The sequence below is a fragment of the Salarias fasciatus genome, chromosome 15, assembly GCF_902148845.1.
Source record: "Salarias fasciatus chromosome 15, fSalaFa1.1, whole genome shotgun sequence".
NCBI lineage: Eukaryota > Metazoa > Chordata > Actinopteri > Blenniiformes > Blenniidae > Salarias > Salarias fasciatus.
The window spans coordinates 180581-197113 of NC_043759.1; the positions used below are offsets into that span (position 1 = coordinate 180581).

At 46.9% G+C, this 16533-nt stretch overlaps 1 protein-coding gene across 1 annotated transcript in view; it reads left to right on the forward strand.

The window, feature by feature from the left end:
- Positions 1-3296, forward strand: part of LOC115401650 (kunitz-type protease inhibitor 1-like) — a 16457-nt gene extending 13161 nt beyond the window's left edge. The window contains exon 11 of the mRNA XM_030109927.1: positions 3259-3296. The gene's annotated coding sequence lies outside the window, so the exon portion shown is untranslated. The remainder of the gene's footprint in view (positions 1-3258) is intronic.
- The last annotated feature ends 13237 nt before the right edge of the window (positions 3297-16533 follow it).

Sequence of the window (16533 nt, forward strand, 5' to 3'; positions counted from 1 at the left end):
TGAGGCGCGTAGAACTCTTACAGCCGAAAGGTAAAGATCCCTCTCAGATCCTCCAGACCGCTCTCTCTGCTCAGCACAGACGCTGAAGTCCTCGCTCGGAGGCCGGAAGACGCTGTTCCGTTTAGACCCTCCAGAAAAACGCGATTATGCGATCGCATGAATTCCCGCATAAATCACCCTTTTGCCGCTGATTATGCGAAGGCCACATATTTTCCAAAAGGGTGCATAACCCCGCAATAATCTCACATTTACCACCAAAAAAAAGGAGAAATGGTTTTCGCTGTAGTGCTGTGACGTTCAATGAACGAGTCATTCGTTTGAACGGCTCTTTTAAAGGGGCTGTGTCCTGCTTCTCTAGCTCGTCCAAACCCCGGCTTTGGCATTAGCATGGTCATAGTTTATTTCTGGCCCTAAGGAAAAGTCATTTTGTGTGAAATAAAAGATTTTCTGGGGCTAATTCTGAAACCCGGAAGAGAAAACGCTCTGGTTCACTGAATCCCGCCTCTCCCCCTGTGGACTTTGACTGACAGCTACTTCAACCAATCAGAGCTTCAAAACAAATACGCTGGCTAGCTTTAGCTCTTTAGCTCGAGCTTCTCTACACGCAAAGACACGTGAAAACGTCTTTTCCTGTTAGAAACTCACCAAGCGCAGACCCTCCAGACCCTTCAGACCCTCCAGACCCTTCAGACCCTCCAGACCCTTCAGACCCTCCAGACCCTCCAGACCAGGGGTCGGCAACCCTTGGCACGCGTGCCACTAACACTGGGCATGTTTACAGTCCACCCATATAACGGCTTATAAGGCAGAGCGGATGTGTCATGCAGACGTCGGAGTGGATCTGCTTCACTCTGAGCTGATTGTATTTCGGAGCTGATTGTACGAGGTGGTGTAGACCGATCGATAACCCGCTCCATGTCTCATATAAAAGCTGCCTGACAGCTAAGCGAAAAAAACAGGGGATTATTTGTTCCGCGTGCGTGCCCCGTATATAGTGACGTGACTATGTGCGCAGTAAACGGGAAACAGGACTGTCAAAAACAAGCAGAAAAACATTGTTTTAATAAAAACCCCGAGAGAAAAAACACTGGAGAGAAGAAATGGAAGCAAATCGCGCTACAGCGAGTTGTTTAAAGCGCTCCATAGCAAAAAACGAGCGATCGCCCCGCCGGTGTTATGGATTAACTGGTTCCCGTGTTAACGAGTGACGGCGGACTTCTGTGTAAACACATGCTGATAACAGCAGCTGTTAAAGTAAGACTCATAAAAGACTTTAAACTTATACATTCACTGTAACTGTAGAAAACCGACGTTTGCTAGATCGACTTCAAGTCTCATTCATCTATTGGTCACAAGTTAACACGGGCACCAGTTAATTCGAAACATGAGCATGCAGAGCACAAAACACAAAGTTTTTTTTTTTTTTTTTTTCATAAACACAAAGTTTATGAAAGCACTTTTTGGAGTAACAGAACAATATCTTTAAATATATGTTTGTATCTGCTTTATCTGAAAGGAATACATTTCCAGGTATGTTGGAAATCTTTTTGTATTTTGTGTTAACTTGCGTTTTAGTTGATAATGGCACACACACTGATGAGAACATTTTAAACTGGCACTCCATGACAAAAAGGTTGCCGACCCCTGCTCCAGACCCTCCAGACCCTCCGGACCCTCCAGACCCTCCGGACCCTCCAGACCCTTCAGACCCTTCAGACCCTCCAGACCCTCCGGACCCTCCAGACCCTTCAGACCCTTCAGACCCTCCAGACCCTCCGGACCCTCCAGACCCTTCAGACCCTTCAGACCCTTCAGACCCTCCAGACCCTCCGGACCCTCCAGACCCTTCAGACCCTTCAGACCCTCCAGACCCTCCGGACCCTCCAGACCCTTCAGACCCTTCAGACCCTCCAGACCCTCCGGACCCTCCAGACCCTCCAGACCCTCCAGACCCTTCAGACCCTCCAGACCCTTGCTCTTGCTTGATTGTTGCTTTCAGCTTTCAGACGGGGTTTGGGGTTTGGGGTGGGGGTTGGGGGGGGGGGGGGGGGCATCTTCACCGTGTGACGTGAACGTGGGAAACAGCGTTTTCACGGTGGGAGGGGCTGCCTCTCTGAGCAGCTCAAACACGAAGGCATGAAGGAAAAAAATGCCTTTGAGGTGTTTTTGGTGAGAACAGAACTATAGAACAAGGTTAAAACATACAAACAGTGAATTTTGCATGATGCAGCCCCTTTAAGTGATTAGGATTGTTGGACATGAGAAAGCCAGAGGCAGACCTTTAAGACTTTTGAGCCGCCCCACCCAGCCCGGCCCGGCGTCACTGATACGTAGGACCTATGTAGGACCTACGTAGGGCGTCAAAAACTGGTGAGACCCAAACCAGATGGGTCCCAGAGGAGCCGCTGTGAGCTGCTCAGAGCAACTCACCGCTGCCTGGCCCAGCGCTCTGGTCCAGACAGGCAGGGGATTGGACCCCAGCCCTCTCCTCAGCAATGATAACACGCTTCATTTGCATAAATACACACCCCCCACGGTGGGAGTCATGAGAAACACAAACATGGAGAACAGAGGGCTGTCAGAGTTGGAGGCAGACTTATAACTCCGCCCCACAGCGCCGTCTGCTTCGTCTAGCTCCGCCTACCTCTGGCTCTGCCATCGTGAACACACCTGATGATGAGAGCCGATCACAGCTGTCCGAGAGCTGTTCCTTTGTGCAAACTGTCCACGTTTTGTTCACGTGTCTCCTGAGTGTCTCCCGAGTGTCTCCCGAGTGTCTCCTGAGTGTCTCCTGAGTGTCTCCTGAGTGTCTCCTGAGTCCAGCTGTCTCCGCTGCCTTCATGTGAATGACGGAGTTTCAGTTTTCCGCAGCAGCTCCAGTCACCTGAACGCAGCAGCTAGCTAGCGGAGGAGGAGTGTCCAGAACCCGGAGAGGAGCCGGGGGTTTGGAGGAACTGGTTTCCTCATTAATCAGTGACTGGGGTTCTTTCCCTTGTTGCTGATAGATGTTAAAAACCAGACAAAAAGCCGTTCAGACCTTTAATGAGTCTGATTTCAACATCTGCTGCTAGCAGCAGCAGCAGGAAGTGCTAAAGGAAGTCAGTCACCAGGTAACAAGGACACCAGTTCATTTGAAACACCGTATTGATCGTTTTATCAGAGGTTTTAGCAATGGAACGGTCCATTTCTGAGTATTGGTGAGCAGTGGTAAGCAACAATTTAAGATAAAAAACTAATATAAAAATGAATGTGACGGAGGTGTGTGTGTGTGTGTGTGTGTGTGTGTGTGTGTGTGTGTGTGTGTGTGTGTGTGTGTGTGTGTGTGTGTGTGTGTGTGTGTGTGTGTGTGTGAGAAAGAGAGTGTGTGAGTGTGTATGGGTAACCTACATATCTGGCATCTTTTCGCATATTTCACAGCATACTTCACAACTGTCCACAATTTTACCGCATAAAATAGCATAAAACCTGCATATTCATTTGCATAATCAAGCATTTTAGCTCGCATAATCTGGGATTTAAGTACGCATAATCAAGAATTTTTGCTTGCGTTTTTCTGGAGGGTCTATCCTTTGGTAGTAGCGCAAGACCAAATGGGCTTTGTGAGGAACCGACACTCCTTCTTTAAAGGCGCAATCCGCGATTTTAATTTAACCAGGATGAGAAAAATGCTTTTTACACCATGGACTAGCAAGTCCATGCAACATCTCTGTAAAAAAAAAATCACACATTGATCAGTGTGTTTTGGATATCTGGCCCCGCAAAGCGCTGCCTGAGGATTCAGCGTGATGACCTCTCTGCTCCACTGGCAGCAGCAGCAGCAGGGGGGCGGGGCGGGGGCGGAGCCAGGCCGTCTGCAGCGTGTGCACGACAGCGGGAAACAGACCAGCATGGAAGCCGAAGGAGCAACAGGGAAGTGGCGATACCTCCACTTGCTGTTACAAATTCATTGTTGCAGCTACTGTCTGCATTGAACCTGTGGTGACGAGGTGACATCTGCTTTACTGAGACGAAGCGGCCGTTGATTTTGAACGAAAAAGAGTCGAAGTGGCTTCTGCTGTGTTTCCTCCGGAGGATTGTGCACGTACAGGATGTGCACGCAGCGTCGTGCACGCTGAGCGGGAGCAGAGCGGCGGGGGAGTGGGAGGGTTTTCTCAATGTGAGGAACCAGTCAGAGAGCTCGGGGGCGGAGCCAACATTTCAAACTGAAGTCAGGCTCAGAACTGTGCAGAATCACGGAGAGCTCCTTTAATGTCCGACGCCTGCCCGGCGTAATGCACTCGACTTCCAACGACGTCCCCGAATGTATTGTGTCATTAGATGCCGAAATGGCCTTCGACCGTGTGGAATGGAAATACTTATTTACAGTCCTTGAAACATTTGGTTTCGGTCCACAACTCATAGCTCTGATCAAATGACTGTACGCCTCTCCCATCGCAAAAGTCCAAACGAATAGCCCACCGTCTCAGGCCTTCATGCTTGGTGGCGGCACCCGCCAGGGCTGCCCACTGAGCCCAGTTCTTTCAACTCTCAGGAACTGCCAGGAGCTCTCTGGCGTTTGGAGAGGAGGTGTGGAGCACAGAGTGTCTCTGTATGCAGATGACCTCCTGTTATATAAGACGTATTAAATTGTCCACAGTTGCTCGATGGTCCTCTTATCTTATTACGGTCCATGATCACTCAGAGTCTCAGTCTTTGGTTGAACCTGGAGCTTCTCATTCATCCGCCTCCATCAGAAGACAGAGCTGGTCTGTTGGTCGACGGATGGTGGATGTTTGGTTTTCATCAAAACACTTCTCACAAGGCCGTTCGTGTCTGGAAAGGTCTTTACAACACGTCCCATAATCCATGAGTTCCTTGGCGCCGTGTTGTTGACGACGATGACAAGATCTCCAGAAGCCAAATTTCTTTTCACTCTGTTCCGCTTGTTTCTCTCCTGCATGATTGGAAGATGTTCCTTCGCCCATCTTTTCCAGAACAGATCTGCTCGGTATCGTACCTGTCTCCATCTCATTGGGATCATTTGAAACTGGTCAGAGGTCGGTCGTTTAGCATAGCTTCAACCTCGCACAGTGCAGTTGCTGGAGTCTCGTCAGTCAGTGTTTGTTATGTAAGGACTGATGTAAGGATCTCTTTCACTTTCTGATATAACTGACGTTTTTTATGATCAGCTTTCTCACACGTTTTTTCACAAAGAGGCTTTTCACATTCAGTCTGCTTCTCTGAAACATCAAAGTTGTTCACAGTGTTTTTTGAAACATGTTGAGTTTTTTCAACTTTGCATTTCTTGTTGATTCTGACTCAAGATGTCGTTTCACATGGGGTGATGTGGAATAAAGCTTTGTTTTCAAAGTTCTCAGGAACACAGTGTGAAGGCCGCTCTGTTTTGTCTGGAGTCGCTTGGAAACAGCGTCTGCTGGTCTGGTGAGATCTGGTTATATGAGATGGCGTGGCCGGAAGTCCTGCAGAGTCGGCCTGGATTCTCCTCGCCTTGCTCTCAGTCAGCTGATTTGTGTGTGCTTCCTCTGCAGTCCTCAGTAAATCCTCCTTGTGCAGCGTCAGCACCTGGACTCGTCATCTTTGGCTCCGATTCACCAAAAATTCCACCACATAGCAACGTTCTTTTTTTTTTTTTTACAGAGCAAATGGCTGCTTTTAAACTATTTGTTTGTCCACAAATGCAGCGTATACCCCTCATTTACAACAAGAATGCTGCTCAGGAAAACAACCACCAGATTCACATTTGCTTCTTTCATGATTTAGTGTTCTCAGATCTAATGATACTCAGATGTAAGCATGCTGCTGACGAGGAGAACGAGGAAGCCGTGTCCGTGATGTGAGCTTTCTCTCTTGAAACCGGTCAGTTTTGATCCGGCTGCTCACGCAGTCGTCGCATCAGCAGGAATCTACTATAAGTGGAGTCCTAATGGGAAAGACCGGGACTCTGTGTGATTTGAGCTCCACACTGTTCTGACCTGATGAGAATCTGTCAGAGTGGGTCGCTTCGTTAATCCACAGGGTGCTGAGCTGGACGGCGTTCCCCTGCAGGACGTTGGCTCCGTCCACGAGGAGACGCATCAAGCTCTGACGGTCTGTCGGTTCGTCAGGCTGTCGACTCAACCTGAAGTCCTCTGTTTTTACCTCAGTGTCTCCGGCAAGGAGGTTAATATGTTTTCAGTTGTATTTTTGTCAGCATTTCTGAGTTTGTCTGTTAGAAACAAGATAATCTGAAAAATGACAGATGGATCTGGCTGAAAAGTTCAGGAAATTTCTGAAATGGGTCGAGGAAGAGCTGATTCAGTTTAGGGATGGATCGGTTGACAGGATCATGCATTACTACCGGTCGTTAATGAGAATGTAATGACCTCGTAAAGACCGCCGCCTCCAGCAGGGGGAGCCGTGGAGCACTGATTCAAAGCTGGAGCCCTCAGGATGGCTTTGGCTTCCAGAGGAAAGTGTTCCAGGGTGGGAATGAGCGGCCCTGGCGGAGGTCTGCGCGCTCTGGCCGCTTTTCTGGTTCAGCTACAGGAAGGTTTCATAAACTGACATCAAACAGCAGAATGTAGACCAGCCTATGTCTGAACTCTTGCTTGTGTTGTACGTCGCTTTGGACAAAAACATCTGCTAGATGAAACTGTAGAATTGTAGCTTTGAAAAAATAATTATTATGACTCTGACTGCAGCAGCTCCGTCTTTATTCTTTTCTCTTTTGTTGCGTTAGGTGATCGTAGTCAGCATTTAATATTTGTTGTTGTAGAATATTTTGCCCAATCTGACAGTGAATCAGCCCAGGTTTAACCCAGACTAGGATTGGAAACTAAACATTTGCTTTGCATTTGCATTTCCTTACATTCGCTGGATTTATCATTTTGAAGAAGAGCATCATGGTCCTATAATGCAGCTCAGAAGAATCTCTTTGTGAACGTGCTTTTCATCTATCAGCCAATGTTTCTTTGATTTTGATTTCTATTAAACACACTCGAAGCTTTTTCAGGTCTCTGCTTCATTCACAAACCGTTCCTTCATGCTTTAGTTTCTTGTCTCACAGAACAACGAAGCGAGTTTCCTTCTACCAGCCTTGCCTTTCATTCCAGCCGCCAGCTTTTCCCAGCCAGCCTCCGCCGAGTCTCAGACATCCAGGAGGTCCCAGCAGGCTGAGGATTCAGGAGCTCTATTATGGACAGCTAACGCTGAAGATGAACCTGGCCAGTGAGAAAGCTCTGGGTGAGTCCAGAGGAATGTGCACAGCATTCTGGGAGTAATGTCTTGAGCACGGTGAAGGCGAGACAGAGCGAGTTCCCCGGCCGAGGCCGGACTGCGGTGAGGATGAACGGCTGGGTGAAAGGGTTACTGGACCACGGCGTCTTCCAGTGAGGCTCTCAGAAGCTTTGATTCCTGGAGTCATCCTCCAGGAGCCGCCGGACGCTGCTGACTGCTTCTCTGCAGCCGCGGCGCCGCTGAAGGTCAAACTGCCAAACGGAGAGTCTGGTCTGTCGTCTGCGTTGACAGAACCACGATTTGCTTCAGAGCCGGAGCGGGGCTCAGCAGGAGGCCGGCTGCCCCGCTCACCTGTGGAGAAACCCTGGAACGACCGTGCACTGACGCTTCTCCTGAACTTCACTCTGAGTTTTCAACATCCTGTCCGGCAGCGACCTTGAAACCGACGTTCTTTAGATGTTCTGGAACAGTCCTGACAGACGGGCTTCATTCCTGTTTTTGTCGTCTTTTTGTTCTTTTCAAGCTGATGTTGTCGACTGCCTGGAACTGTCTGTTTGAGTCAATCCTCCTTCTTGAAAAGCTTGTTTCATGTAGAATTTATTGTAAATGACCAAACACAGACTCTCCTCTGCTGCTCTGGACCAGACGCTTCAAGGCTCTGATGCTGCAGATGACAGATTTCAGAGCTGTCCGGAACTGGAGCAGCTGTTCAGTATTTCAGGGGTTAAAAACAGGCAGTGTTTGAGGAAAAAAACCCTCGTTATGAAGTGAAGCTGCTGAAGATGTTTGAGACGTTTGCTTTCCTCACGTTTTCAAGGCTTGTTGATCATTTTTAGAAATGACTGTTGAAACGAGAGAAATGATTCAGACGTTCTGCTCACATCCAGTTCATGCTGGGCATCAATAAAAACACTTCATAGTGGAGAAGAAATCAAAAGCTTCTATTGTTATTTTTCTGTAGCGCTTCCTGACATCAGACTGCTCAGAAATGTTCTGAGACCAGAAGTCTCTGTGCTTCTGTCATGAGGAACCAGTTTACATCTGTTTTTATCACACAAGTTCTGCGTCTGGTTTTTAGAGGGTGAATATAAAGATCAGTAACCTTTTGGTAACAATACAGAAAATAAACTTAATTTGGAACGGGAAATGCAACCGAACCTCCTGGAGTGTGTGTGCAGACTTGAAAACATTTGCACTGTGTTGAATGTACAGTTAGAACCAGTTCAGCTGACTGGTTTCACCGTGCGACAGTCAGAGACATAAAGCTCGCCAAATCATTCAGGACTTTATTTCTAAATAAGCTCCACGTTCTTTAGAAGTTCCAGAAGTGCCCAGTGATCGACTGGTGATGGTTCCCAAAGTAACTCCTGGCATCTCTCTGGAAGAACTGCAGCCAATGGGAGCAGTCGGCATCACATCACCTGACGGATGGAAGCACGGCGGCCGCCATGTTGTCCTGGGGGAAAACAGACGTACCGGAGACGTGGCTTTGCTTTATGGTTTGCTTTATTCAGGGTTTTGTTCCAGTCTGAAATGGCTCATAATTACCCAGAAGCGCTCCCAGAGGAGGTCGGGGGCCGGTGTTACACCGGTATCAGTGCACGGTAGACGTGTTCAGGCCATCAGTGGGTCATGAAGGGAACAAAAGACCAAACTGATCTAAAAACACTTTCCATCGAAAGGAAAAATCCTCACACACACCCAGCGCAGTATTCCAACGCCAAACATACTGTGAAAGTAACTCGTCCAGAGTCGCCCAAGATCTCCACAGAAGCACAGAGTGAAGTGCTGGAGGACGGTGGTCCTGACGAGACCAGAGACTGTTGAACCTCATGACAACCGCAAGAAACGGCGAAGAGACACTGAAGAGAAACCGAGGAAGAACCAAGACCGCAAGATAATGAACAGTGTTCTCACAGATTACTTCAAAAGGTAATCCAATTACTGATTACTCATTAAAAAGGTAATCTAGTTACTTTACTGATTACTTCAATATCAAAGTAACTAAGTTACTTTAAAAGTAACTTTGGTACTTTTTACCGATTTCCTCCCTTTGCTGCCTCAACGTCAGAACGACAGCTGGTTGTTTAAATACTTTATTGAAAGACACCAACCTGAAACATGAGCATGTTTTTCTGTTTCTGTTTCATCGGCTTTACTACAGAAACTGGTGTAAAACACGCTACACCTGCAGGCTGGTTACAAACTGTAACTATAACCAGCTAGTTACAAACTGTAACTATAACCAGCTGGTTACAAACTGTAACTATAACCAGCTGGTTACAAACTAACTATAACCAGCTAGTTACAAACTGTAACTATAACCAGCTAGTTACAAACTGTAACTATAAAATGTAAATGTAGCCTGGTTACAACTGAAACTATAACATGTTTCTATTTTCTCACGTCCCAAAGCTGAACTAAAGTCGTGAGACAGCCTTTTTTGCTGTGTTCTCCTCTACGCTGCTGGACTGTATTCTACTGCCCTGCTCTACCCTGCTCTACCCTGCTCTACCCTGCTCTACCCTGCTCTACCCTGCTCTACCCTGCTCTACCCTGCTCTGCCCTGCTCTACCCTGCTCTGCCCTGCTCTGCCCTGCTCTGCCCTGCTCTACCCTGCTCTACCCTGCTCTACCCTGCTCTGCCCTGCTCTACCCTGCTCTGCCCTGCTCTACCCTGCTCTGCCCTGCTCTGCCCTGCTCTACCCTGCTCTGCCCTGCTCTACCCTGCTCTGCCCTGCTCTACCCTGCTCTACCCTGCTCTACCCTGCTCTACCCTGCTCTGCCCTGCTCTACCCTGCTCTGCCCTGCTCTACCCTGCTCTGCCCTGCTCTGCCCTGCTCTACCCTGCTCTGCCCTGCTCTACCCTGCTCTACCCTGCTCTGCCCTGCTCTACCCTGCTCTGCCCTGCTCTACCCTGCTCTGCCCTGCTCTACCCTGCTCTACCCTGCTCTGCCCTGCTCTGCCCTGCTCTGCCCTGCTCTACCCTGCTCTACCCTGCTCTACCCTTCTCTGCCCTGCTCTACCCTGCTCTGTTCTGCCACTGCGCTCTGCTCTACTCTGCTCTTTTCAACCATGTCCTGCTCTGTTTTCCTCTGCTTTGCTGGCTGGGAGTTCCCATCATGCCTCGCCCTCATTTCATTTCGATTTGCAGGGCAGTCTGGCGACCAAGAGGAGAATTTGTCCCTCAGTCCGGGACCCAGTCAGGACGGGGAGGGACAGTTGCACGATGACGCGTAGTGAGCGACTGCCGACCGAGGGTGGCGCCGCAGCGCTGGCAGCATCGTGCGACTGCTCCGGCTCCGGGGCGACTGACCTCCCGGATGTGTTCGGCGTTGTTTTGGTCACAAACACATCTGTGGAGTGTGTATAAACGCAGGGTCCACTTCCCTCATGTTTACTTTACACAAATGGCGATAGTCGTCCAGCGCCATTGCAAAAGAAGTAAACACAGCAAAGCTTCTTCTTCTTCTTCCTGGTTTTGCTGTCGCTCTGCAGTCACGTCGGCGGCTGGAACTGATGCGATTGGCTCTGGGTTTCTGCAGCCCCAGACTGACAGACATGCGCAGCGCCCTTCAACAGCTGCAGGACATTTTAAACTGCTGCTCCCCCACGAGAACGTGAAGAAGTGGTTCCCAGCCTGAGTCTCACTGGTGATTCAGGCGGCGTTAGCCGGCCTGCCGCTGCGCTGTACTCTGCTCTGGAGTGAACCAGCAGGAACCAGCAGGGCAGAGGGCTCAGAAAACCAGCTGTTATATCTGAGAAAGAGCAGCTTCTCAAACCTCTTGACAGAAAGGCGGTTCCTTCTGAGGGTGAGAACCAACGCCCCGAGACCAAACAGCCGCTCTGCAGCAGCGCTTGACGGGGCTGGAGTATTGTACTTCAGGAAAACCTTCTTTACATTGGAAAATCTTTGCAGAATCTGAAGGTCAAGCTCTGACCTGAGACAGTCCAGCCCTCCTTCTCTGCAGTGTGGCTCCTCTTGCTGCCTCAGCCTCACTGGCTGTGCGTTGGGGACTCTGGCAGGACGCGGCGCTGCAGCAGGACCAGCGCAGACCCACTTCCTGCTGTCAGCAGCACAACTCGCTTCTTCCTGCCTTCGTCTCTCCGCCGCCGCAGTTTAAACTTGGGACAGCTGACAGCTGCGAGAAGGGCGTCGTCGTTGTCCAGCAGACTGGAAAAACGACTCCGGATGGCCTGGGAAAAATAATTTGATGTTTTGAATTATTTTGTTTATTTGTTTTAATCTTTTGCACTGTTAATATGCTTCTACTGTTTTTTCTGTCAGCTACTGACAAACATACACATACTCCAGGGTGTTCAATGTTCATGAATAGTGCTGTGTGTGTGTGTGTGTGTGTGTGTGTGTGTGTGTGTGTGTGTGTGTGTGTGTGTTCTCGTATTTCTATCCTTGTCGGGGCCAAATGTCCCCACAAGGATAGCAAAACGTGGAACGACGTGCCTTGTGGGGACCTTTTTCCGGTCCTAAGTAGGAGAAACAGTGTTTTCTTGACCATGTTGTTGTTACTGAAAAAAGTAAAAGTGCAAAAACATTTCTTTAGGGTTAGGCTTTGTTGTGGTGTGGGTTAGGGTTAGGGTAAGGGTCAGGGTTAGGGGCTAGACATGAATGGGAGTCAATGGACGGTCCCCCACAAGGATAGAAATACAAGACTGAGCGTGTGTGTGTGTGTGTGTGTGTGTGTGTGAGACATCTGGAAGGCCTGCAGTCGTCTTGGAGAGGGTGTCTTTCAGAGCCAGCGTCCCCTGCATCAGCACTCAGGTGTGGGTAGCGAGGTCCTGGTCATGTGTCCGGTGCTGCAGTCAGGGGCTTCATGGCCGTGCCGTACTCATGCAAGAACTGGTATTCTTTCTCTTTGAAGCACGAGACTCCCACAGTGGCACACAGAGTCTTAAGCTCATTCATGGGGATTTCTGATATTCTTTTTCAATCAATCAATCAATCAATTTATTTTTGTACAGCCCAGTATCACAACAACAGCTGCCTCAGAGGGCTTCAAGATGTTACATTTGTCGGTAAAAGTAAAAACAGTGAATAAGCATAATGGTAATATGTCAATATTTACAGTAACGAGACAGAACGAAGCAACCACCGCCTTCGACCCTCACATCCGGCAAGAAAAAACTCCAAAAACCCAGTGGGAAAAGAAGAAATCTTGGGGAGAACCACAGTATGGAGGGATCCCTCTCCCAGGGACGGACAGCTTTGGCAACAGCTAGCATGAGACAATAAGAAGTAAAGCCTAGGACTATGTTGAGGACAGTCCGTTGGACGGTCCAGCACAAGAACCACGGATCCCAGCAGTAGAACCGAAGCCAGTCCGCGGGCAGGACCGACAGGGGTGTCCTCCCGGTCCGGACGGAGCTTGTTCATAGGCCTTCGTAATAGTGGAGTCAGCAACTGAAACTGGAGAAGACTCCCCCTCGAAGGGGGGGACAGCAGGGGAAAAGCAATGAACGGACTAAAGGGAATAACATTCAGACATTAGAGGACAGGGCTCAGTGCACCGTACTTCCCACAGCATTCTAGCTCCTGGGGCAGCTTTGTGGATACTTAACCTGTTTAAACTAGTATTTAGTTAGTATAGTTTAGTTTAGTTTAATTTAGTTTGGTTTAGTTTAATTTTGTTTAGTGTAATTTGGTTTGGTTTGGTTTAGTTTAATTTAATTTAATTTAGTTTAGTTTAGTTTAGTTTAGTTTAGTTTAGTTTGGTTTACTGTAGTTTGGTTTGGTTTACTTTAGTTTGGTTTGGTTTGTTTTAGTTTAGTTTAGTTTAGTTTAGTTTAGTTTGGTTTACTGTAGTTTGGTTTGGTTTGTTTTAGTTTAGTTTAGTTTAGTTTAGTTTAGTTTAGAATCCCTAGCTGACCTGATCATAGGCTGCATCGAAGAGAAACGTCTTGAGCCTAACCTTAAATGTGGAGACTGTGTCTGCCTCTTTGACACCACTTGGAAGCTGGTTCCATAAAATCGGTGCCTGATAGCTAAAGGCTCTTCCACCTAGTGTCCATTTAGAGACTCTAGGAGTCACCAGTAACCCTGCATTTTGAGAGCGAAGTGCTCTGATTGGTTGATAAGGCGTTAAAGCATCTTGGAGATAGGTTGGAGCCATCCCATTTAGGATTTTGTAAGTGAGGAGAAGGATTTTAAATCTAACTCTAAACTCGACTGGAAGCCAGTGAAGAGATTTTAGAACGGGAGTAATGTGTTCACGTCTTCTAGTTCCAGTTAATAATCTGGCGGCCGCATTTTGAACCAACTGAAAGTTTTTTAATACACTTTTTGGGCAGGCTGCGAGAAGGGAGTTGCAGTAGTCCAGTCTAGTGGAAACAAATGCATGGATGAGTTTTTCTGCATCGCTTCTAGGTAGAATGTTTCTTATTTTAGCTATGTTGAGCAAGTGGAAATATGCTGTTTTACAAGCCAGGTTGATGTGTGCTTTAAAGGAGATATCCTGATCAAATAAGACCCCGAGGTTCCTGACAGTAGAGGAGGAGGATACACTGACGTTATCTAAGGTGATAATCTGTTCAGATAGACACTCTCTCAGTTTATGGGGGCCTAGTATAATGACCTCTGTTTTGCCAGGATTCAGACGGAGATAGTTCGTAGTCATCCAGGTTTTAATTTCTCTGATACAGTCACTGAGTCTGTCTATTTGATTAGTTTGATCAGGTTTCATAGATAAATACAGTTGTGTGTCATCTGCATAGCAATGAAAATTGATATCGTGACTTCTAATTATGTTCCCTAAAGGAAGCATATACAACAGAAATAAAATTGGCCCGAGCACGGACCCTTGAGGAACCCCATAACTGACCTGGGAGCACGGTGAGGACTGTTGGTTAACGTGAACGAATTGGTACCTATTAGATAAATAGGATTTGAACCAGCAGAGGGCTTTTCCTCTGATGCCGACCTCACATTCTAACCTCTGCAGGAGAATATTGTGGTCGATTGTATCAAAAGCTGCACTGAGGTCTAGGAGAACCAGGATTGAGACTCGACCTGCGTCAGCCGCCAATAGCAAGTCATTAGTGACTTTAACTAACGCAGTCTCAGTGCTGTGATAAGCTCTATATCCTGACTGAAATTTCTCAAATAAACTATTGTCCTGTAGGTGGCGGTAAAGCTGTTTAACCACAACTTTTTCCAGGACTTTTGAAATAAAAGGCAGATTTGATATCGGTCTGTAGTTAGCTAGAATATCAGGATCGAGATTAGGTTTTTTCAGCAGTGGTTTGATTACTGCGAATTTAAATGACTGTGGCACATAGCCATTTTCTAGAGAGGTATTTATTATAGTTATGATCGTATTTAAGATAACTGGAAGGATATCTTTGAAAAGCTTAGTTGGAATTGGATCTAGGAGACAGGTTGAGGTTTTAGAAGACATTACAATTGAAGTAATCTCAGCCCCATTTACTGATGAGAAACTATCTAGTATTTCAGGTATTTCAGGTGGAGGCAGTGGCTGGATTCCCTGAGCTTGATCTGAGGAAAGCGCTTCACTGATTTTACCTCTAATGGTTATGATTTTATCATTAAAGAATTTAAGAAAGTCATGGCAGTTTAAAGATTCTGGGATTACTGGTTCCACTACAGTATGACTGTTTGTCAGTCTGGCTACAGTGTTGAACAGAAACCGAGGGTTATTTTTGTTTATTTCTATTAAACGAGAGTAATATAATGTCTTGGCTTTAAAGAGAATTTGTTTATAGCTTAGCAAGCTACATTTCCAGGCCTTCAGAGATTGTTCTGATTTAGATTTACGCCACAGTCTTTCTAATTGCCGAGTTTTTTGTTTGAGAACACGGGTTTCAGAATTAAACCATGGAGCAACGCGCCTGGGTCGATTGGTTTTCAGCTGCAGCGGAGCCACTACGTCAAGGGCAGATTTTAGTGAGTGCATAGCACTGTCAACAAACTGATCACTATTATCACCACTGGCCAATAAGCTCATTTCTGTGAGTTCACAAGATAATGCAGCAAATGCAGGCTGGATCAATTCTTTGTACCGAGCCACAGATTTTTCAGATAATGTCCGTATCAGCTTAATTTTATCTTTTTGAGCACAGTAGTCTTCAATCAAAACCTGAAAAGTAATTAAAAAATGGTCTGAGAGAATAGGGTTCTGAGGGAGAACATTTAGGTCACTGACCTCTATCCCATATGTTAAGACCAGATCCAGGGTGTGCTTGTGACTATGAGTGGATTCATCAACACTTTGAGTGAAACCGATACTATCTAATACTGCAATAAACGCATTACTCAAACTATCACCAGAATCATCCACATGGATGTTAAAGTCACCTATTATAAGGATCTTGTTATGAGTCAATACTATATTGCTTAAAAACTCTGAGAACTCAGTTAAAAAGTCAGAGTAAGGACCAGGAGGTCGATACACAATAATTAATAGCACAGCTTTTTGATTCTTCCAATTTGGACAAGTAAGCGTTAGTATTAAGCTTTCAAAAGAGTTGAATTTAACATTAGTTTTGGGTTTAAGAAGAAGACTGGAGTGGGATATCACTGCCACACCTCCACCTCCACCTGTTGATCTAGCTGTTTGGAAATTAACATAGGTTGGAGGGGTACATTCATTGAGCCTCACATAATCATCTTGCTGGAGCCAAGTTTCTGTTTTACGGCATCATTGAAGGAATTCCACCTTGCAGATGACGGTACGAGGAGTACGAGGAGTTTTCTTGTGTGGACTTCCTCCACCTTTTCTGCAGCAAGGGGTGACCGGCCTGCTTTGCTCAAACAGCAGTGCATTTCGCTGTGCTGCTCCTGCACACAGCTTTGCTCTCTGGTGGGATGCCAGGTGTTTGTCCGCCTCATTTGTAGTGATGACGTTCATGGTATGCGAAGCACATCTGTAGTGTGGGGGGAGTGTCACCCGGGCATCAACGTCCTTCTCAGCTGAGAGGATTTCATCCATATCTGAAAAGGTGACGTCATCATCAGGAGGGGCGCCCTCCTCTTCCCCCGTCTCATCATCGGACTCCACAGGCTGATAGACTCTGAAAGCCTTCAGTTGGACCCATTATCTGTTACTGTGGACACAGGTTAATTTGTAAGTCCATATGATGCATGAATGTTTTTGTAACTGTCTATAGGACGTTTTTTCTATCATTGAATAAGTGTGTTTTCTATCATCTTAATTTCATTGTTTTAATTCATGGTTTATTAAAAGGTGATTTTAAGATATATTACTTTTAGAAAATGTTGGCTGAATAAAGAGTATATTTTTTTATGTAAAGTAAGTTTAAACAATTTGATTTACTATAGTCCGAG